We start from the raw sequence: 20,244 nt of genomic DNA on the forward strand, positions 1-20,244 counted from the left end.
TCCATTTCATTGTCTTAATCTTTTTCTTTTACTGTTTAAAAAACTCCTTATGTGAATTAATTATCTATACAAAAGTTTCTAGACCTTGAATTATGACAACTAATATATATGTATCTCAAATATTATGTTAAATGTTAAGCTGCAAAAATAGAGCTACCCAATCTATTATTAAATTTCCTGGGCATCTTGAAGAAAAAGTTATCATTTTTCTTTAAGTTTCTGAATGAGTATTGATAGATTTCATGAGGAAGAAGACATAACCATTATAAACATATACACACCTGACAACAGAGACCCACAGTGTATGAAACAAAAATTGACAGAATTAAAGGGAGAAATAGTTCTACAGTAATAGTTGAGTGTTTTCCATGCCCTACTTTCTATAATGGACTAAACAACTAAACACAAGACAATAAAGAAATTAAGGATTTGGACAGCACTGTAAATAAACTAGGAGGTTTCCCTGGTGGCTCAGTGGTAAATAATCCACCTGCCAGTGCAGGAGACATGGGTTTGATACCTAGGTTGGAAAGATCCCCTGCAGAAGGAAATGGAAACCCCCTTCAGTATTCTTGTCTGGGAAATCCCATGGACAGAGGAGCCTGGAGGGCTACAGTCCATGGGGTCACAAAAGAGTTGAATGTGACTCAGCGACTAAACAACAACAGCATAAACAAGGTAGACCTGGGAGGCAAATATAAAACATCCCCCCAAAAGCAGAATACATGTTTTTCTCAAGTACATTTGGAACAGTTTCCAGGATATACCATATGTTATAGTACAAGTCTCAGTAAATTTTTAAAGTTTTAAATCATCCAAAGTATCTTCTCTGATCACAATGGAATAAAACTAGAAGTCAGTAACAGAAGGAAAACTGGAAAATTCACAAATTTGAGGAAATTAAAGAATATACTCTTAGTAGAAGTCAATCCGTAACAGGGATTATTATTATTTTTTCTCACGTACAGTTAGAAAACTAGAAAATGACTCTAATGGCCCAACTGGACATTGGCCACTATCCTTGAGCCAGTCAGATAGGGCCAAGGTGACTGGGTTAAAAAGAGGCTAATCCTCCTATAGACTCACAATGGGGTTTGGGTGATTTCTCAGGAACAGGAAGGGGACCCACCACACTGATAGTGGTTTTTATAAAGTCAAAAGAGTTATAAGGAAATTAATATTTAAGATACACACGGAGAAAGTAGGCTGATAAGATAAGGGTCATCTATTGTTATGATGGGTGAGGAAAATGTTTTTACCTCCTTTGCCCAGGCAATGTGAATCTCTGCATCTGAAAGTAGCAATGGCCAGCAAACCTGAGAGTGAGTATCTCTGGTTTTCTATGCCAAAGAAAACAGACCAGATCCAAATGTGTCATTAGGACAATGTTTCCTGAGCTAAATACTGAGAGCTGAAGCACAGCGAAAAATGTGTTGAATAACCTAGGAAAGATATAAGGAAAGAGGCATAGCTTAGACAAATGCCAGAGATCAGGCTGTGGCCCACAAAAGTATATGTTCACGTTTCTAGAAACACATGGAGAGTGTGCTGTGCTGCTGTGCTTGGTGGCTCAGTCGTGTCTGACTCTTTTTGACCCCATGGACTGTAGCCCACAAGGCTCCTCTGTCCAAGCAAGAATACTGGAGTGGGTTGCCATGTCCTCCTCCAGGGGATCTTCCCCACCTAAGGATCGAACCCCAGTCTCCTGCATTGCAGGCGGATTCTTTATCCACTGAGCCATCTGGGAAGCCCCCATATGGGAAGGGTGTTGGTGTTGGTGGTTTAGTCACTAAATCGTGTCTGACTCTTGCAACCCCATTGACTGTAGCCTACCAGGCTCCTCTGTCCATGAGATTCTATAGGCAAGAATACTGGAGTGGGTTGCCGTTTCCTTTTAAGCTAAGTCTAATAGTGAGACTTGATGATTTTAAGAGTACATTTGTTTCCTTATTCTAATTCTTTCATATATATTTCACTTCTTTTGTTCTTTGTTTCTGGAGGTGGAATGAAAAGAAGGCTTCTAGAAACAAAGATTTACATTACTATTGTCACTTAACAGGGTAGACCCGCTAACAGGTCCCTTTCCCAATTCAGGTAGTCTCCGAGAGTGCTGTTTGTGGTGTTTCTCATTTACAGGTGCTCATCTCCTTATCTGGATGCAGCAGAGAGATAGGGAAATCACCCTGAGCCCAGAGCTCAGAGCACTCACAGGGGATGGGTGTTCTCAAGGCAGAGCTTTCTTTGTTCAGAAATTGCTGAGCTCACCTCTGTTCCTGGTAATTAACAGGCTCTTCTTCACCCTTGTTCAGGGGGAACTACCCTTTTTTTGCTCTCAGCAGTGACCAGTCTACTTCTTTGACAGCTTAGTGAAATTCCTAGGAGAGAAAGGATAAGAATAGCTCTCAGCAAATCCATCACAAGACGAAATTCTTTTATAAAGAAGTTTAAATTAGGAAATACATTAATGTTAAATAGTGTTTGTCCGATTTTGGAAACTTAATGAAATGTCTTCAAATATTTTGGGCTCCCTTAAGTAAACCTTCCTGAGTACTGTAAAAAAATTAAAAAAATTAAAGCTACAATATTAGAGAAACTTGAATTTTCTTAAATGTCCACAAACTGTATGTAAATTTATTAAGATTTCATTTTGAAATCACAAGTATAAATTAATTATCCAATTATTCATTTTAAACTGAAATTACAAGGTTGATCTGTTACTTTAATTGTCTAAAGTCTTATAAGCCTAATGAGTACAAAATAATAAAAATACACAGTTTCATTAAGACAAATATTAATACTATGGTTTTATTTACTTGTATATGTCTATATTTAATTCTAAATCTTTACAGAATTGAAAGAATGTTTAACTGTCAGTTAAATAATTATGACTTTGCAAGCAATTTTGAAGGATCTCTTCTCTGCTTGTTGAAATTCTGTAAGAATGGAAGATTTCAGCAGTAACACTGATAAGATTGTTGTGGATGACATTGATGGCACTTTTTTTTATCAAGACCCTCTAAATAGGGTGATCTGATGGTACTTGTGGGCCTTATTCCTATGATTAGGTTGTATATTATCTAATTCTTTTATCTAATCATGTAGTATGAGACTCCCATTCAGCAGTATATAAATTATTCTCTTAAATCCTTTTTTTTTCTTCCAAGGGGTTCTGGCTGAGGAATCTTATACCAGCTACCTATTTCTACATGATAAACTACTTCAAAACTTAGTGGCACTAAGAAAACTCTATTTTATTATATCTCGCAATTTTTATGGGTCAGAAATTTGGGCAGGAATCAGCTGGTTCATTCTTCTATCAGGTGACCTCCATTAACATCACATGGAAGAGAAGGATTATCCAGCTGAACCCTATAGCATTCCTGATGCACAAAACTGAATCTAATAAAATGGTCTGAAAAGTCCAAAGTGGTTTCATTGCCATGTCTCAAACTTTGGGAGAATGGCTAGAAGGCTGGGCTTAGCAGGCACTGTCAGTTGGAGTGTATCCATGTGGGGTCTCTAGCAATGTGACCTCAGGGTAGTCAGACTTCTTACGTGGACCCTAAGGGCACTAAAAGCAAGTGCTCCTGTGAGCAAGATGGAAGCTGCCTGAGCTTTTGTGATCTAACCTCAGAAGTCCCAAAGACTGTACTTGCCACTGGACTTGAGTGGTTGAAGAGTCACAAACCCCATCCATATTCAAGAAAAGCACACATAGACACCCCCCTTTCTACGGCAGAAATGTCAACCAATATGTGACCATATTTTAAGCCTGCCACAAAGCTATTAGCATAATTAAAGGTCTTTTCCATTTAACTCCAAAGGTCTTTGACTTGATGTGCATTATTTTCACGTATTTCCTGTATAAACATGTGGTATTAAAACAACATCTGATTAAATTCTAGGTATACTGCATGGCATTGTCTCACAATCTGTTCATGACTTTGAAAGATCATATTATTTGATAAAACAACCTTGGAAGATTATTCTACTTGATGAAATTATGTATAAGAATAGTTCTGTACTTTATTTGCTAATGAGCCACAGATCCCATCTCTTGAACTCAAAGGTGAAATGTCCTGGTCTTACATTAATGATTTTTTTGAAATTTTCTAACAGATATGCTATGAAGAATATTTTATGTTCTTCTATACTCAATTCAACAAATACAGAATGAGTACATTCTTTAAGTGAAGTGCATTTTAACAAAGGTTTGGATTTTCTCTGGTGTAGATGGCTTGGAAGTCATTCAAAATGCATGGGACAAGATAAGCAATAGAGAGAAGACACTTTTTAGAGTAGTTTGTTAAGAAAAAATGCTAGCAGGTCTGCAACCTTCTTTGTTCCGTCAGGTTTGGGGACCAGGTTCTTTTTGTTTGTCTTATCTTACTCTATCTGGTTAGGCTTCCCCATGGCTCAGCTGTGAAGAATTCATCTGCAATGAGGAAGATGCAGGTTCAATCCCTGGGTGGGGAAGATCCCCTAGAGGAGGGCATGAGAACCCACTCCAGTATTCTTGCCGGGAGAATCGCATGGACAGAGGAGCCTGGTGGGTTATGGTCCACAGGGTCACACAGAGTCAGACACGACTGAAGAGACAGCAGCAGTAGCACTACTCTGTCTGGTTAACTCCTATAGGGATCTTAATCTGGATCCTGCTTTTTGGCTGATTCTGTCCATTGCTCCGCATTGAAACAAGAATTGGTAGATGCTGAAAAAATATTTGTTGACTGAGCAAATGAATGTCTAATTTCAAAGAATTTGAATATTCGAAGTCAGCTCTTCACACTAAAATTATACTGCTCGTAATTTTTCAAGGATCAGAAAGCATTTTACATTCTCACTAGTGCCATCGGGCATCGTTGTAAACAATCAGCTATCATTGTTTTTGCCACTCAACTCATTTTGCTTTCCTGGGTGTTTTGATTCCAGATAAAGAGGCATATACTGTATTGCTTTCCAACTGGTTTTTCTACCTAAATAAGGTAATAGAGAATTAGGACTCTAAGAATTCAAAGCGAGCTCACTGACATACAAACTATCATGAGCATTTTTCAGTAAATACCCTCAGGAATAGAAGCTTGTTTGGGTCCAGTGAAATGCCCTGAAGAATGCACAATGTTTGGTGTGTGTTAATATTGCAAAGTCGCCATCCCCTACATTCAGCTGTTTTGATCCCATTTAGCTGTCCTATAATATGGGTCTGGAGAGAGATTTGCTTGATCTGCCTCTGATATAGTTGAGGGTTGCCCTACCTTTTATCAGTTCATACCACCTCCACATTAATACCCTCTTTCCACTCCAAATACCGCATTCTCATTGCTTTGTGCAGCTCTTGAAAATAACCTACCACAGTTAAGGGGGCCCAAGAGGGAAAGCGATTACTGTGATTTAGGGTGATAATTTCAATTTTCAAACGCCCTCTACATACAAGTGTACATGCTTGGAAAAAAAATGTTCAGAATGGAATCAGTTGTGGCAGGCTTCCTGGTTTCAAGAATCTGAAGGGAGTAATAGAGAAGATTGGAATGAAATGTGAAATGACTTTCATAGTCCTCAACTCTGGTAGGCTGGGCTGTGTCACGGTAGGGAACCATTCAAGGGGAGTGTGACATGGGCCCGTGCATGTGTTTCCTCCTTATGCTGTTGCAGCTAAGTGACTGTGGTGTCAGTGTTTTGCTACCATTTAAAAAACAAAAGGGTTCCTGGTAGGAAGGCCTCTAGCTATTTTTGATTTATTAACTAATTTTAGGAGGCTAGAAATTAATGACAACAAGAAATGAAAATGGGCAGAGAATAGCAGAAGCTCTACAATGATAATTCATTCATATGAATAAATAGCATTTCAACACTAAGGCAAACTAGGTATGGCCATTTGAGAGACCCCAGGGTCTCTGCTGTCTTTTATTTCCTAGAATCTGAGATTTTCAGTTAATAATATTTGTAGAGGGAAGGGGTTTTTTCCCCCTGAAAAACCAAGTTTGAGAAATGTGGATTGCTGATCTCGTGTGCCTAAATTATTTTTCAAAAAATCAGTAAAATAAGTTTTCATGTACAAAGATTCTAAGAAGGAAGGAAGGAAAGCAGGAAGGAGAGAAAGAAGGTGTGTGGGGGAGGGCTCTTATAGTAGAATAAGAGTAAATAATAGCAAAAATCATCCTTTAAGGACTTCCCTGGTGGTCCCACGGTCAAGAAACTGCCTTGCAATGCAGAGGATACAGGTTCGATCCTTGGTCAGGGAACTAAGACCCACAGACCGTGGGACAACTAAGTCCATGTGATGCAACTATTGAGTCCATGCACCTCAGCTAAGAGAGGCTGTGTGCTGTAGCTAACTGATGCAGCCTATATATATATATATATATATGTATATATATATATATATGTGTGTGTGTGTGTGTGTGTGTGTGTGTGTGTATATATATATATAATCCTTTAGAACATCATATTATAAATGGATTCAGGTAAGAAATTAAGAGACACTTACTCCTTGGAAGGAAAGTTATGACCAACCTAGATAGCATATTCAAACTTTGCTAACAAAGGTCTGTCTAGTCAAGGCTATGGTTTCTCCAGTGGTCATGTATGGATGTGAGAGTTGGACTGTGAAGAAAGCTGAGCACCAAAGAATTGATGCTTTTGAACTGTGGTGTTGGAGAAGACTCTTGAGAGTCCTTTGGACTGCAAGGAGATTCAACCAGTCCATTCTAAAGGAGATCAGTCCTGGATGTTCTTTGGAAGGAATGATGCTAAAGCTGAAACTCCAATATTTTGGCCACCTCATGTGAAGAGTTGACTCATTGGAAAAGACTCTGATGCTGAGAAGGATTGGGGGAAAGAGGATAAGGGGACGACAGAGGATGAGATGGCTGGATGGCAAATCGATGGGTGTGAGTTTGAATGAACTCCGGGAGTTGGTGATGGACAGGGAGGCCTGGCGTGCTGCAATTCATGGGGTCGCAGAGTTGGACACGACTGAGCAACATAACTGAACTGAACTTAACTGAAGAAACATAGATAAGAGTAATTTAAATAATCTATGGTAGCATTTAGTGTAGTGGAGAGACAATTTGATGACAAAAATGATATTTACATTATCTAAAAAAATTCGCCAGAAATAGTAACTTTGGAAGTGGAGAAAGGCAACACATTGTCCAAGTCCTCAACATTGCCACGAAGGGGAAATAAACATCACATGCCTCTAGATATGATACTTTGGGAAGACCATAATATCTTTTATTTCCCCCCAAAAGCATGACCTAAATCTAACCTTAAGGACAAGGATATTGGGATGGAAAAATACTTTTTAATTGTCAAGGTTGAATATTCCCTGTAGTAAGTTTTGGATTAAAAAAAGCTCACTTTGCTAGTAAATCTGCAAGAACTGACTGTGAATGACAGGGTTTTTTACTGATGCCATCAGGTACTAACATGATGGGCAATCAGTACAGACAGAACTGGTCAGTCAGAAACAGAATGAGTATGTTCTGGCAACAACAATAATATGAATATATCTTCTAAAAGAAGTTTCCAACTACTTTTCTCCAAAACTATGCTCTTTTGACAGCTATTCAGTAAGTAATAATAATGACAAAAACAATAGTAATGCTAGGCAGGAGAGGAAGCCAGAGAGAATAGGGCAAGCTTTTATTGGGTGTTTACTTGGGTGTTTACTTAGTGCAAGGAACTGCACTAAATCTTTCTGAATTAAGTTCTATTACTATTCTCTGGCGGTGGCCAAGAGGAGCTACCCTATGTCCAAGGTCAGGGGCAGCGGCTGAGAGGAACAACCCCACATCTGAACAGTGGCGGCTGCACCAGTGCAGGAGGGCCGAGAGGAGCTCCTCCACATTCAAGGTCAGGTGGGGCGACCTTTTCTAAGGTAAGGAGCAGCAGCTGTGCTTTGCTGGAGCAACCAAGGAGAGACACCCCATGTCTAAGGTAAGAGAAACCCAAGCAAGACAGTAGGTGTTGCAAGAGGGCATCAGAGGGCAGACACACTGAAACCATAATCACAGAAAAGTAGCCAGTCTGATCACACCGACCACAGCCCTGTCTAATTCAATGAAACTAAGCCATGCCGTGTGGGGCCACCCAAGACAGATGGGTCATGGTGGAGAGATCTGACAGAATGTGGTCCAGTGGAGAAGGGAATGGCAAACCACTTCAGTATTCTTGCCTTGAGAACCCCGTGAACAGTATGAAATGGCAAAATGATAGGATACTGAAAAGGGAACTCCCCAGGTTGGTAGGTGGCCAATATGCTACTGGAGATCAGTGGAGAAATAACTCCAGAAAGAATGAAGGGATGGAGCCAAAGCAAAACAATACTCAATTGTGGATGTGGCTGGTGATAGAAGCAAGGCCCGATGCTATAAAGAGCAATATTGCATAGGAACCTGGAATGTTAGGTCCATGAATCAAGGCAAACTGGAAGTGGTCAGACAGGAGATGACAAGAGTGAATGTCGACATTCTCAGAATCAGCAAACTAAAATGGACTGGAATGGGTGAATTTAACTCAGATGACCATTATATCTGCTACTATGGGCAGGAATTCCTCAGAAGAAATGGAGTAGCCATCATGGTCAACAAAAGAGTCCGAAATGCAGTACTTGGATGCCTTCTCAAAAACGACAGAATGATCTCTATTCATTTCCAAGGCAAACCATTCAATATCACGGTGATTCAAGCCTATGCCCCAACCAGTAATGCTGAAGAAGCTGAATGGTTCTATGAAGACCTACAAGACCTTTTAGAGTTAACACTCCAAAAAAGAAGTCCTTTTCATTATAGGGGGCTGGAATGCAAAAGTAGGAAGTCAAGAAACACCCGGAGTAATGGGCAAATTTTTGCCAAGAGAACGCACTGGCCATAGCAAACACCCTCTTCCAACAACAGAAAAGAAGACTCTACACATGGACATCACCAGATGGTCAACACCAAAATCAGATTAATTATATTCATTGCAGCCAAAGATGGAGAAGCTCTATACAGTCAGCAAAAACAAGACCAGGAGCTGACTGTGACTCCGATCATGAACTCCTTATAGCCAAATTTAGACTTAAATTGAAGAAAGTGGGAAAACCACTAGACCATTCAGGTATGACCTAAATAAAATCCCTTATGATTATATAGTGGAAAGGAGAAATAGATTTAAGGGACTAGATCTGATAGAGTGCCTGATGAACTATGGACAGAGGTTTATGACATTGTACAGGAGACAGGGATCAAGATCATCCTCATGGAAAAGAAATTGCAAAAAACCAAAATGGTTCTCTGAGGAGGCCTTACAAATAGCTGTGAAAAGAAGAGAAGTGAAAAGCAAAGGAGAAAAGGAAAGATATTTCCATTTGAATGCAGAGTTCCAAAGAATAGCAAGAAGAGATAAGAAAGCCTTCCTCAGCGATCAATGCAAAGAAATAGAAGAAAGCAACAGAACAGGAAAGACTAGATATCTCTTCAAGAAAATTAGAGATACCAAGGGAACATTTCATGCAAAGATGAGCTTGATAAAGGACTGAAATGGTATGGCCCTAACAGAAGCAGAAGATATTAAGAAGAGGTGGCAAGAATACACAGAAGAACTGTACAAAAAAGATTTTCATGACCCAGATAATCACGATGGGGTGATCACTCACCTAGAGCCAGACATCCTGGAATGCGAAGTCAAGTGGGCCTTAGAAAGCATCACTATGAACGAAGCTAGTGGAGGTGATGGCATTCCAGTTGAGCTATTTCAAATCCTGAAAGATGACGCTGTGAAAGTGCTGCACTCAATATGCCAGCGAATTTGGAAAACTCAGCAGAGGTCACAGGACTGGGAAAGGTCAGTTTTCATTCCAGTCCCAAAAGAAGGCAATGCCAAAGAATGCTCAAACTCCCACACAATTGCACTCATCTCACACGCTATAAAGTAATGCTCAAAATTCTCCAAGCCAGGCTTCAGCAATATGTAAACCGTGAACTTCCAGATGTTCAAGCTGGTTTTAGAAAAGGCAGAGGAACCAGAGATCAAATTGCCAACATCCACTGGATCATTGAAACAGCAATAAATTTCCAGAAAAACATCTATTTCTGCTTTATTGACTATGCCAAAGCCTTTGACTGTGTGGATCACAATAAACTGTGGAAAATTCTGAAAGAGTTGGGAATACCAGACTACCTGACCTGCCTCCTGAGAAACCTATATGCAGGTCAAGCAGGAAGCAACAGTTAAAACTGGACATGGAACAACCGACTGGTTCCAAATAGGAAAAGGAGTACGTCAAGGCTGTATATTGTCACCCTGCTTATTTAACTGATATGCAGAGTACATGATGAGAAATGCCGGACTGGAAGAAACACAGGCTGGAATCAAGATTGCCGGGAGAAATATCAATAACCTCAGATATGCAGATGACACCACCCTTATGGCAGAAAGTGAAGAAGAACTAAAAAGCCTCTTGATGAAAGTGAAAGAAGAGAGCAAAAAGTTGGCTTAAAGCTCAACACTCAGAAAATTAAGATCATGGCATCTGGTCCCATCACTTCATGGCAAATAGATGGGGAAACAGTGTCAGACTTTATTTTGGGGGGGCTCTAAAATCACTGTAGATAGTGATTGCAGCCATGAAATTAAAAGACACTTACTGGGGTACTCTTTCTACCCCCTTCTGATGCCTGTGTCAGAAGCTTTCTCTATCTCCTTTATACTTTAATAAAACTTTATTACACAAAAGCTCTGAGTGATCAAGCCTCGTCTCTGGCCCCGGATTGAATTCTTCTCCTCCGGGGGCCAAGAATCCCAGCATTGTGATTCAACAACAACCTTTCATCTTGGGGGCTCATCCAGGATACTTCAGGACAAGAATGGAAAGCGTAAAGCAGGTTATGCCGTGGCGACTGCTGAACAGGTTTTGGAAGCAAAATCTCTCCCCATCTGGATTACAACGAAGTGGGAAGTATCCTGGAGAGGACTGGGAAACTGATTTTACTCATATGCCAAAAGCTAATGGATATTCTTGCTTACAAGTTTGGGTAGATACTTTTATTGGATGGATTGAGGCTTTTCTCTGTCGTAGTGAACAGGCTAAGGAGGTTATAAAGATTCTCTTCATCAATGGAAGGCTTCCGGTGGTGGACATCTCCACTTCAAGGAAAGGACTTTCTCTAAGTCTGTGAATACCTTCAACAGCAATCACATGCGATGCCTCTTCTTCATCTGATGATATCTACCAACCCTAAAATGGACTGGTGCAATACGTTGCACTTTAACTATGGAATTAATGTGTCTTTTAATTTTGATTTTAACTTGTTTTAATGACTATGTTGCCTTACATCTGTAACTGTGTAACTAAATTTGTTTCTAGCCACATGGAAGTTTTTAAGTTAAAAGGTTGCTCAAACTCCTGCTACTGCTGCACCTTCCTCCAACTACTATTTGGGGCCCCTGGATCAGATATCCTCAATAGGATTAGGTGAATATGTTGCCTCGCCAATTTAGGGACAACGCCCCTTCTCAGCTCGGAAGCAGTTATGGAACGAGAATGACGCCCCTTTCCCTAGGCAACATAATTCTCCTAAAAGAAAAGGGGGGAATGAGAGAGTCATTTCCTAGGCAGGTTGATAAGAAGTCTAGGGGTCCCCAAGGAGAGAGGGCTCTGGAATTCTCAAGGAGGAAGAAAGGACAAACTTTTTCCTTCTCTACATTCCTTGGGATTATATAACAACAATGTATTCTGCCTGAGGACAGTCTCTGGATTAAACCTTCTGGCTAATTCTGTAAATTATGGGAGGAGACCTGCTCTTTACAAGGATTATATAACAACAATGTATTCTGTCTGAGGACAGTCTCTGGATTAAACTTTCTGGCTAATTCTGTTATCATAAAATGCAAATTATGGGAGTAGGTCTGGTGAGGTCTTTACAACATCCAGACATTCTTTGGATTTACTGGAGAGTGTATAACTTCATTGCTAACACTGACAAGCGGGTACTCTTTCTACCCCCTTCTGATGCCTATGTCAGAAGCTTTCTCTATCTCCTTTATACTTTAATAAAACTTTATTACACAAACAAAATAAAAAAATAAAAAAAAATAAAAGACACTTACTCCTTGGAAGGAAAGTTATGACCAACCGAGACAGCATATTCAAAAGCAGGGACATTACTCTGCCAACAAAGGTCCGTCTAGTCAAGGCTATGGTTTTCCAGTGGTCGTGTATGGATGTGAGAGTTGGACTGTGAAGAAAGCTGAGTGCAGAAGAACTGATGCTTTTGAACTGTGGTGTTGGAGAAGACTCTTGAGAGTCCCCTGGACTGCAAGGAGATCCAATTAGTCCATCCTAAAGGAGATCAGTCCTGGGTGTTCATTGGAAGGACTGATGCTGAGCCTGAAACTCCAGTACTTTGGCCACTTCATGCGACGAGTTGACTCATTGAAAAAGACTCTGATGCTGGAAAGTACTGGGGGGCAGGAGGAAAAGGGGACGACAGAGGATGAGATGGCTGGATGGCATCACCAACTAGATGCACATGAGTTTGGGTGGACTCCGGGAGTTGGTGATGGACAGGGAGGCTTGGCATGCTGTGATTTACAGGTTCGCAGAGTCCGACATGACCGAGTGACTGAACTGAACTGAACTATTCTCACTGAATGAAGGATGAAAACAAGGCACAGAGAAATTGTGTGACTTGACCAATGCAAAGACCATCTATCTAATATCTGCTTTACCTCCCCAAAGTGTAGAGGAATGATCTTGGGGAACTGGCTTTGGACAAAGTGGTAAATCTATTTGAATCAAAGGTAATTCAATCCCTCTTTCCAGTGTTTGATTTAATGGGTTAATGACCCAGTTCTGGCCATTGAGAAATTAGGTGATGCTTAATGGAACCTTTAGAGAAAAATGTTAATTTGTTTTAAAAGCAAGTCTCACTCTCCCAGTGGGCTTGAGCTGGGAGGCACATAGCCATGGTCACTACTGGTGGCCACCTCACAACTGCAAAAGGAACCAGCTTTATTATGATGTATGGAAAAGAATATTAGATGGACAGAAAGAACCTAGGTCTTGATGAGGATGAGTTACTTCTGAAACTGCCCTTCTCTAGGATTCTTCTTACATAATATAACCTTTTCTTTTTTTCTTCCTTAAACTAGTTTGCATATGAGTACAGCAAGCCTAGAGTCACACCCAGTCAGCTTTAATCCTTAAATTCCAGTAAATATTTCATCTGTACTGTTGAATCAGAACAAAATAAACCCACATTGATCTTTGCATACCTTGTTAGATTGAACATTTTTTGGTTGTTTAAAAAACAATTGTTTATCATTCATATCACAAAGGGCTACTTTCCTAATAAGTAAGAAGGTCTTCAAATCAATAAGAAAATAACAAGCAAGTAGAAAGTTAAGCAAATTCCACAAACCCACAATTCACAGAAAAGGAAATAAAAATAGATCTCAAATATAAAAGAGGCTTAGCTTCACTCATATTAAGGTAAATGGAAGTGAAAATTATACTATTTTATACTATTTTTCTTCCATCAGATGGCAAAGACAAAAACATTTGATAACACACTATGCTGGCAAGTGTGGAGAAATGGTATTATTATTCCAATACATGATAGCAGTAGATAGTTTACCTTCCCAATGCTTATTAATGGTTATCTAATTGGTACAACTTTTATGAAGGATCATGTGGCATCTTTTTTCATCAAGCAATTCTACTTATAGGAATTGAACTTAGAAGTACATTTTTACTCACATGAAATTAGGACTTCTCTAGGACTTCTATGGTAGCTCAGCTGGTAAAGAATCTGCCTGCAATGCAGGAGCCCCTGGTTCAATTCCTGTCTCAGGGGAGAACCCCTGACAGAAGGAGTAGGCTGCTGCTGCTGCTGCTGCTAAGTCATTTCAGTCGTGTCCAACTCTGTGCGACCCCATAGATGGCAGCCCACCAGGCTCCCTCATCCCTGGGATTCTCCAGGCAAGAACACTGGAGTGGGTTGTTATTTCCTTCTCCAATGCAGGAAAGTGAAAAGCCAAAGTGAAGTCGCTCAGTCGTGCCCGACTCTTAGCGACCCCATGGACTGCAGCCTACCAGGCTCCTCTGTCCATGTGATTTTCCAGGCAAGAGTACTGGAGTGGGGTGCCATTGCCTTCTCCAAAGGAGTAGGCTACCTACTCCAGTATTCTTGGGCTTCCTTGGTGGCTACAATGATAAAGAATCTATTTGCAAGGCTAGAGACCTGGATTCGAGCCACGGGTTGGAAAGATCCCCTAGAGGAGGGCATGGCAACCCACTCCGGTATTCTTGCATGGGAAATCCCATGGACAGAGGAGCCTGGCAGGCTACAGTCTATGGAGTCACAAAAGAGTTGGACAAAACTTAGTGACTAAGCACAGTCACAGCACATGTGAAAGTATATTTTCACAAGTTTACTAAGGGAATGACAGAGGATGAGATGGTTGAATAGCATCACAGACTTGACAGACATGAGTTTGAGCAAGCTCTAGGAATTGGTGATGGACAGGGAAGCCTGGTGTGCTGCAATTCATGGGGCCTCAAATAGTCATACACAGCTGAGAGACTGAACTGAATTGAACATTTGTTTACCATAGCGAAAAATTGGGAACAACCTATATATCTAGGTACAGGAAGCTAGTTAAACAAATTAGGGTGTACTTTACTGTTGGGAGCCAGCGTGAGGAACTCCGCCCATGGCAAAAGCCATGAGGAAGGAAGCTTGGCATACACAAAGGCGTGATCAAGCCTCAGGAAACCCCCTGTTCCCGAGCATCTACCCCCAAAACCAGAGTACTTTATGGGGAGCTCTCCCCATAACCATTTCTCTCAGAGAAGGAGTTAACTTGCAGCTCCAGTTAATAAAAATTCCTGGGCATGACAAGAGTGTTTCAACTTATGAACTCTGGAGGTTCTCTGGCCTGCCTGATAAGGCTCGTCCGGCCGCATGTGATTGTTTACAGCCTCCCAACTGTGAGAGGCACGGGATGTTTTAAAACTTTCTAAATACAGACTCTTTTGAGAAGTTAGAAGATTATTAGTATAGCATTAGTAGGTTGATTAGGAATTATATTGGTGAAGGGTTTTTCCATTTGTCCTGCCAATAATTACTGCTAATCCCCTGCCCTGGGTGTGACAAGGATGTCTCAGGTCAAACCTCTCTGCTGACAGACTAGCTTGTATGACAGCCTCTCAGCCATAAACAGCACAGAGAGTTTGGAGTATTAGCATAGGGCTTTTTTCACTGATGAGTCAATGATTGCCATCAGGCCTCCATATCCTTAGGCACCTGGGAATATATTAATCAATGTATTTGGAATATAGAAAAGGAAATATAGTAGTTTTTTGATGTTAGCAATACTAGACTTTTTGAGTTAATGAATCTTCTCTTTTGTTATAGATCACTGTACTTTGTTATAAATCACTATAAATCACTGTGTCCTTGCTATGCAAAAATGTGACTTTATCACTATCTTAAAACAAAATAGATCTTAAGGGGAACATTGGTGAAGGGTTTACATTTGTTGAGCCAATATTTGCTGCTAAAACTTCATATTCCTGCCCTTATAATGAATATAACTAGCATATAGGAAAAATAAGTATTAACCTTTAAGATTAATCATGTTAAACCTTAGGTTAAGTAAATTCCTTTCTTGATTGTAACTCACTACACCCTCACCCTATAGGAATGCAACTTTATTTGGAGGGTGGCGCCTGATTTAAGAAAAAAATCACCCCTGGAAAAATAAATTTTCTGGTTAACTGACTGGTATCAGAAAGGGCCATAAAATGTCAGCAGACCTCATGGCTGAAAGATGATGAAACTCATAAGACCTTTGTATAATTTTATATGAAGCACCTGATTGTGACAAGGGTCAGGTCTGCTGACCCCCCGCGTGACTCTGTATTCATCCCTATGTATAACAAAAAGGTATATAAACAAACCTGAAAAATAAAGAAATCGGATCAGTTTCTGGAAAGACTGATTCCCCCGTGTCGTTTCTTTCTTGCTCTCCGCTTTCCTGGCTGAATTACCATCTGAAATGTGGTACTCACCAAGCCTGCTAATTCTGCCTGGGCTTCTGAGATCGGACCAGGGAGGCCTCAGTGCCTCCTCTCCTTTGGGAAAATGGAAAGATGCCTGTGGCCTACGTAGGTGGTGATTGGGATTCCAGGTAAACCAGTTATTCAGCCTCTTTTCTCCACTAGTTTTCCTACTACACTATCTGTTTCTAATCTCCCTCTATATCTGTAATTAAATAAGTTTTTTCCAGAATGCCGACTCCGTCCCCACCTTCGAATCACCCTGGATCCAGCTCCAGTGGCTCAGTGTTGAATCCGCCCACCAGTTCAGGAGTTGTGAGAGACTTGGGTTCGGTCGCTGGGTCAGGAAACTCTCCTGGATAAGGAAATGGCACCCCACTCCAGTATTCTTGCCCAGAGAATTTCATGGACAGAGGAGGCTGATTAGCTATAGTTCATGGGGTCACAAAGAGTTGGACACAACTGCGAGAGTAACATTTGTACTTTTCTATGGTTGAATTTACTACACAAAATGAATATGTATCTGTTTTCTCTCAAAGAATAAAGTTTATGTAAAAGAACATGAAATATTCATGAGTTGGAAAAATGTATGCAATAGTGAATAATAGCACTAAGTTTAATATTTTTTCTAAACTGTCCACTTGAAATTAGAATAAAAACACTGCATTTTAACATAAAAATTGCTAGTTCCCTTCCTTAATAGCATACCAGCCCATTAAGAGGAGTATTTTTCTAGGGTTCCACCTATTTCCAGGTGTCACAGTCCCACATGTTTTCCTACCACTGCTTTCCTGGGTATAATATTGTCTTCTCTTGCAAAAAAGAAAAAAAAAAAAGATTAACGCACACAAAAATCCTGTAAAAGAAAGGCACAATTTCACCAAAATTTTTAGACTCTTATCAGATAGTGTTTGCAGGCTGAACATGACCAGCTTTACCTTACTAATGTAGGTGGGATAGTTTGGCCTGACATTTATATCACTTCCCTGGAGAACTGCTAAGTTATTTCTCCTCTCCACCCTGCAGTTGACACTGATTAATTTTTCTGAAGTTCCTCTTCAAGTCTTGAGAAGCTGCCAGCACAGATGCTCCTACACTATATTGTTACATGACCTCTTAATCCAGCAACACCCAACTTATAATTACAACATAGGAAGAAGTAAGAAATTTCCAGCGCCAATCACCAGTGTGCATACACTAAATAACCAAAACATAGATGCATTTTAATACACACAAAGAAAAACATTGTCTTTTCCCTGTGTTGTGCCAGTTCTTCAGGATCAATAGATTTAAATTTTCTGGACTATCTAACTTAAATCATGAAACAATAAATGATTTACAGGGACTTCCCTTGTGGTCCAGTGGTTGAGGCTCTGTGCTTCCACTACAAGGGGCATGGGTTTGATCTCTAGTCAAGGAACTAAGATCCCACATGCTATCAGTTCCGTTCAGTCCTTCAGTTGTATCCAACTCTTTGCAACCCCATGGACTGCAGCATGCCAGGCTTCCCTGTCCATCACCCACTCGCAAGGTGAAAAATAATAATGCCCATAGTAACTAATCTACTCAGCAAACACTACAGTGCCAAGGACTGTGGCAGGTACTTTATGTTCATTATCTCCAACCTACCAAGGAAACTTCACACTTTCCATAGTGACCGTACCAACTTGCATTCTCACCAAAAGTACACTAGGGTTAACAGTGTGCTCATCTGAAGAATAAGTACTCTTTAAACTAAATTTTTGGAAGGAAAGTTATGACGAACCTAGACAGCATATTAAAAAGTAGAGACATTACTTTGTCAACAAATGTCCATCTAATCAAGGCTATGGTTTTTCCACTGGTCATGTATGAATGTGAGAGTTGGACTATAAAGAAAGCTGAGCACTGAAGAATTGATGCTTTTGAACTGTGGTGTCGGAGAAGACTCTTGAGAGTCCCTTGGACTGCAAAGGTGATCCAACCAGTCCATCCTAAAGGAGATCAGTCCTGGGTGTTCATTGGTAGGATTGATGTTGAAGCTGAAACTCCAGTACCTTGGCCACCTGATGCGAAGAGCTGACTCATTTAAAAAGACCCTGATGCTGGGAAAGATAGAGGGCAGGAGGAGAAGGGGACAACAGAGGATGAGATGGGTGGATGGCATCACTGACTCAATGGACCTGGGTTTGGGTGGACTCCGGGAATTAGTGATGGACAGGTAGGCCTGGCATGCTGCAGTTCATGGGGTTGCAAAGAGTCAGACACAACTTAGCGACTGAATTGAATACTAAATTTGCCAACTGCTCCACAAAATCGACGCCAAAACTGCAGGAAGGGGTGAATGGGTTGTATCAACTGAGCCTGTGCTTTTTTATTATGTTAGCAAACTTTTCTAGATGACCCACTCAACACACCTCCACTTGTTGGTCAGGACTATATTGTGGCTGAAAGATGTCAAGGGAAAGGGGTTGAAGCTGGCGTTAGCTGACCAGGATGTAGGTCAAGGGAAAGCATGTATGCGAGGCAGGGAGACAGGTGAATAGGGCTGAGCAGAAGCTGGGGAAGAGGACCTGTAACCAGCACCTGGGAAAGTTGTGCTTGGGGATGGGAGATGGAGGGTGTGTAATGTAGACATCTTGGCCATCTTCACTGTGGCCTTCTGCTCCACCAAATATCACCTCCACAGCTCTCCATTATGACCCTGATATGGCATAAAGCCCTTCGGTCAGTGTCTTCTCTGCTTTCTTATTTCAGCCAGTGTGGAATTGATTGTGTCTTTAAAATCTTAGCTCTTTTTTTAAAAAATTGAAGTATAGTCAATTTATAGTGTTTTAGGTGTACAGCGAAGTGATTCAATGATATATTTATACACACACATATGTACACATATTTTTTCAGATATTTTCTGTTGCATATTATCACAAGATACTGAATATAGTTCCCTGTGCTATACAGTAGGTTCTTGTTGTTTATTTAATTTATATTTAGGATTCATAACAAGAATCATGAAGGGTCTGAGACTTTAATCCTAATAAAAACTAAGAAGTTATCATGGATTATGACAGAAAACATGAGACTCTGAGATGAGAGATATTACAACAAAAGCAGCAGAGAGACTCTCAGGTTCATTTGTATCAGTTTCCCATAACTTTCAAGCCTGGGGGCTATGCAAAGAGCCCTTGATTGACGCCTGTAGACACATTGAGTGGCATTACAGGAGAGCATGGATCTTGGGGAATCTCCCACTTTTAGGGTGACTGTACTCTTAGTCATGGGGAGATGTATCTCATTCTTCAAGATCACTTCCTGCAAACACCATCCTGAAAATGGCCCAGGAAATATCAGTCAGGGTCTTGCAGTCTTGACATACCAAGCAAGGATGTGCAGGACCGCTCAGGACCCATGGCAAAATTGCTTCCCGCAAAGGAGCAGAGGGTGACAAGCTACATACTGCATGAAATCTGGCTGCTACCTGCTTTTGCATGATCCATGAGCTAAGGGTGGTTTTTACATGTGAACCCAAAAAAGGAAGTCACTACACCCCACAAAAAACAGTTCTACCTTTCTCATTAATAGGCCTATATTACAAAGAAAACATTTCCTGGTGATACCTTGCACGTGTGTGCGCGCGTTCTCAGTCATGTCCAACTCTTTGTGACCCCATGGACTGTGGCCTGCCAGGCTCCTCTGTCCATAGGATTCTCCAGGCAAGAATACTGGAGCGGGTTGCCATTTCCTACTCCAGGGGATCTTCTTGATCTAGGGATTGAACCCGCGTCTCCTGCATTAGAAGGTGGGTTCTTTGCCACCAAACCATGTAGACCTCGACTTTTACTAATAAAAAATCTCTTTTTGTACAAGTTTCTATATAATACTATTGATTTTGTCTCTTGGCCTGCAAACCCTGAACTGTCTGATACTTGACAGAAGAAGTTTTCTGGCTCCTGATCTAAGAAATTGAAAGAAAATTCTCAAAGGGTCCTGTTTCTTTGCCATTTTTGTAACTGCTAATTTCACTGCTAAACTTAGAAGAAATGTGTGACTAACCAAATTAGTTCAGGTGTCTGCAGATTCTTTTTATAAATATAATTTTTGAAGAGGTAAACATATACATTATTTAATTCAAATCAGAATTTAAAAGGCTTTCTTATCAGCCTTTCCCCAGTAGTTGTGTTGATCTTTGAGTCTCCCATCACCGAGGCTGAGGTTTATCG

The 20,244-nt window shown here is 40.6% G+C and overlaps 1 long non-coding RNA gene across 1 annotated transcript in view; it reads right to left on the minus strand.

Annotated features, from left to right (window-relative positions):
- The window catches only part of LOC105610729 (uncharacterized), an 89,314-nt gene that overhangs the window by 22,338 nt on the left and 46,732 nt on the right, over positions 1-20,244 (minus strand). The window contains exon 2 of the long non-coding RNA XR_001435036.4: positions 2,266-2,375. This is a non-coding gene — a long non-coding RNA (uncharacterized LOC105610729). The remainder of the gene's footprint in view (positions 1-2,265; positions 2,376-20,244) is intronic.

Source organism: Ovis aries, chromosome 8, assembly GCF_016772045.2.
Source record: "Ovis aries strain OAR_USU_Benz2616 breed Rambouillet chromosome 8, ARS-UI_Ramb_v3.0, whole genome shotgun sequence".
Taxonomy (NCBI): Eukaryota; Metazoa; Chordata; class Mammalia; order Artiodactyla; family Bovidae; genus Ovis; species Ovis aries.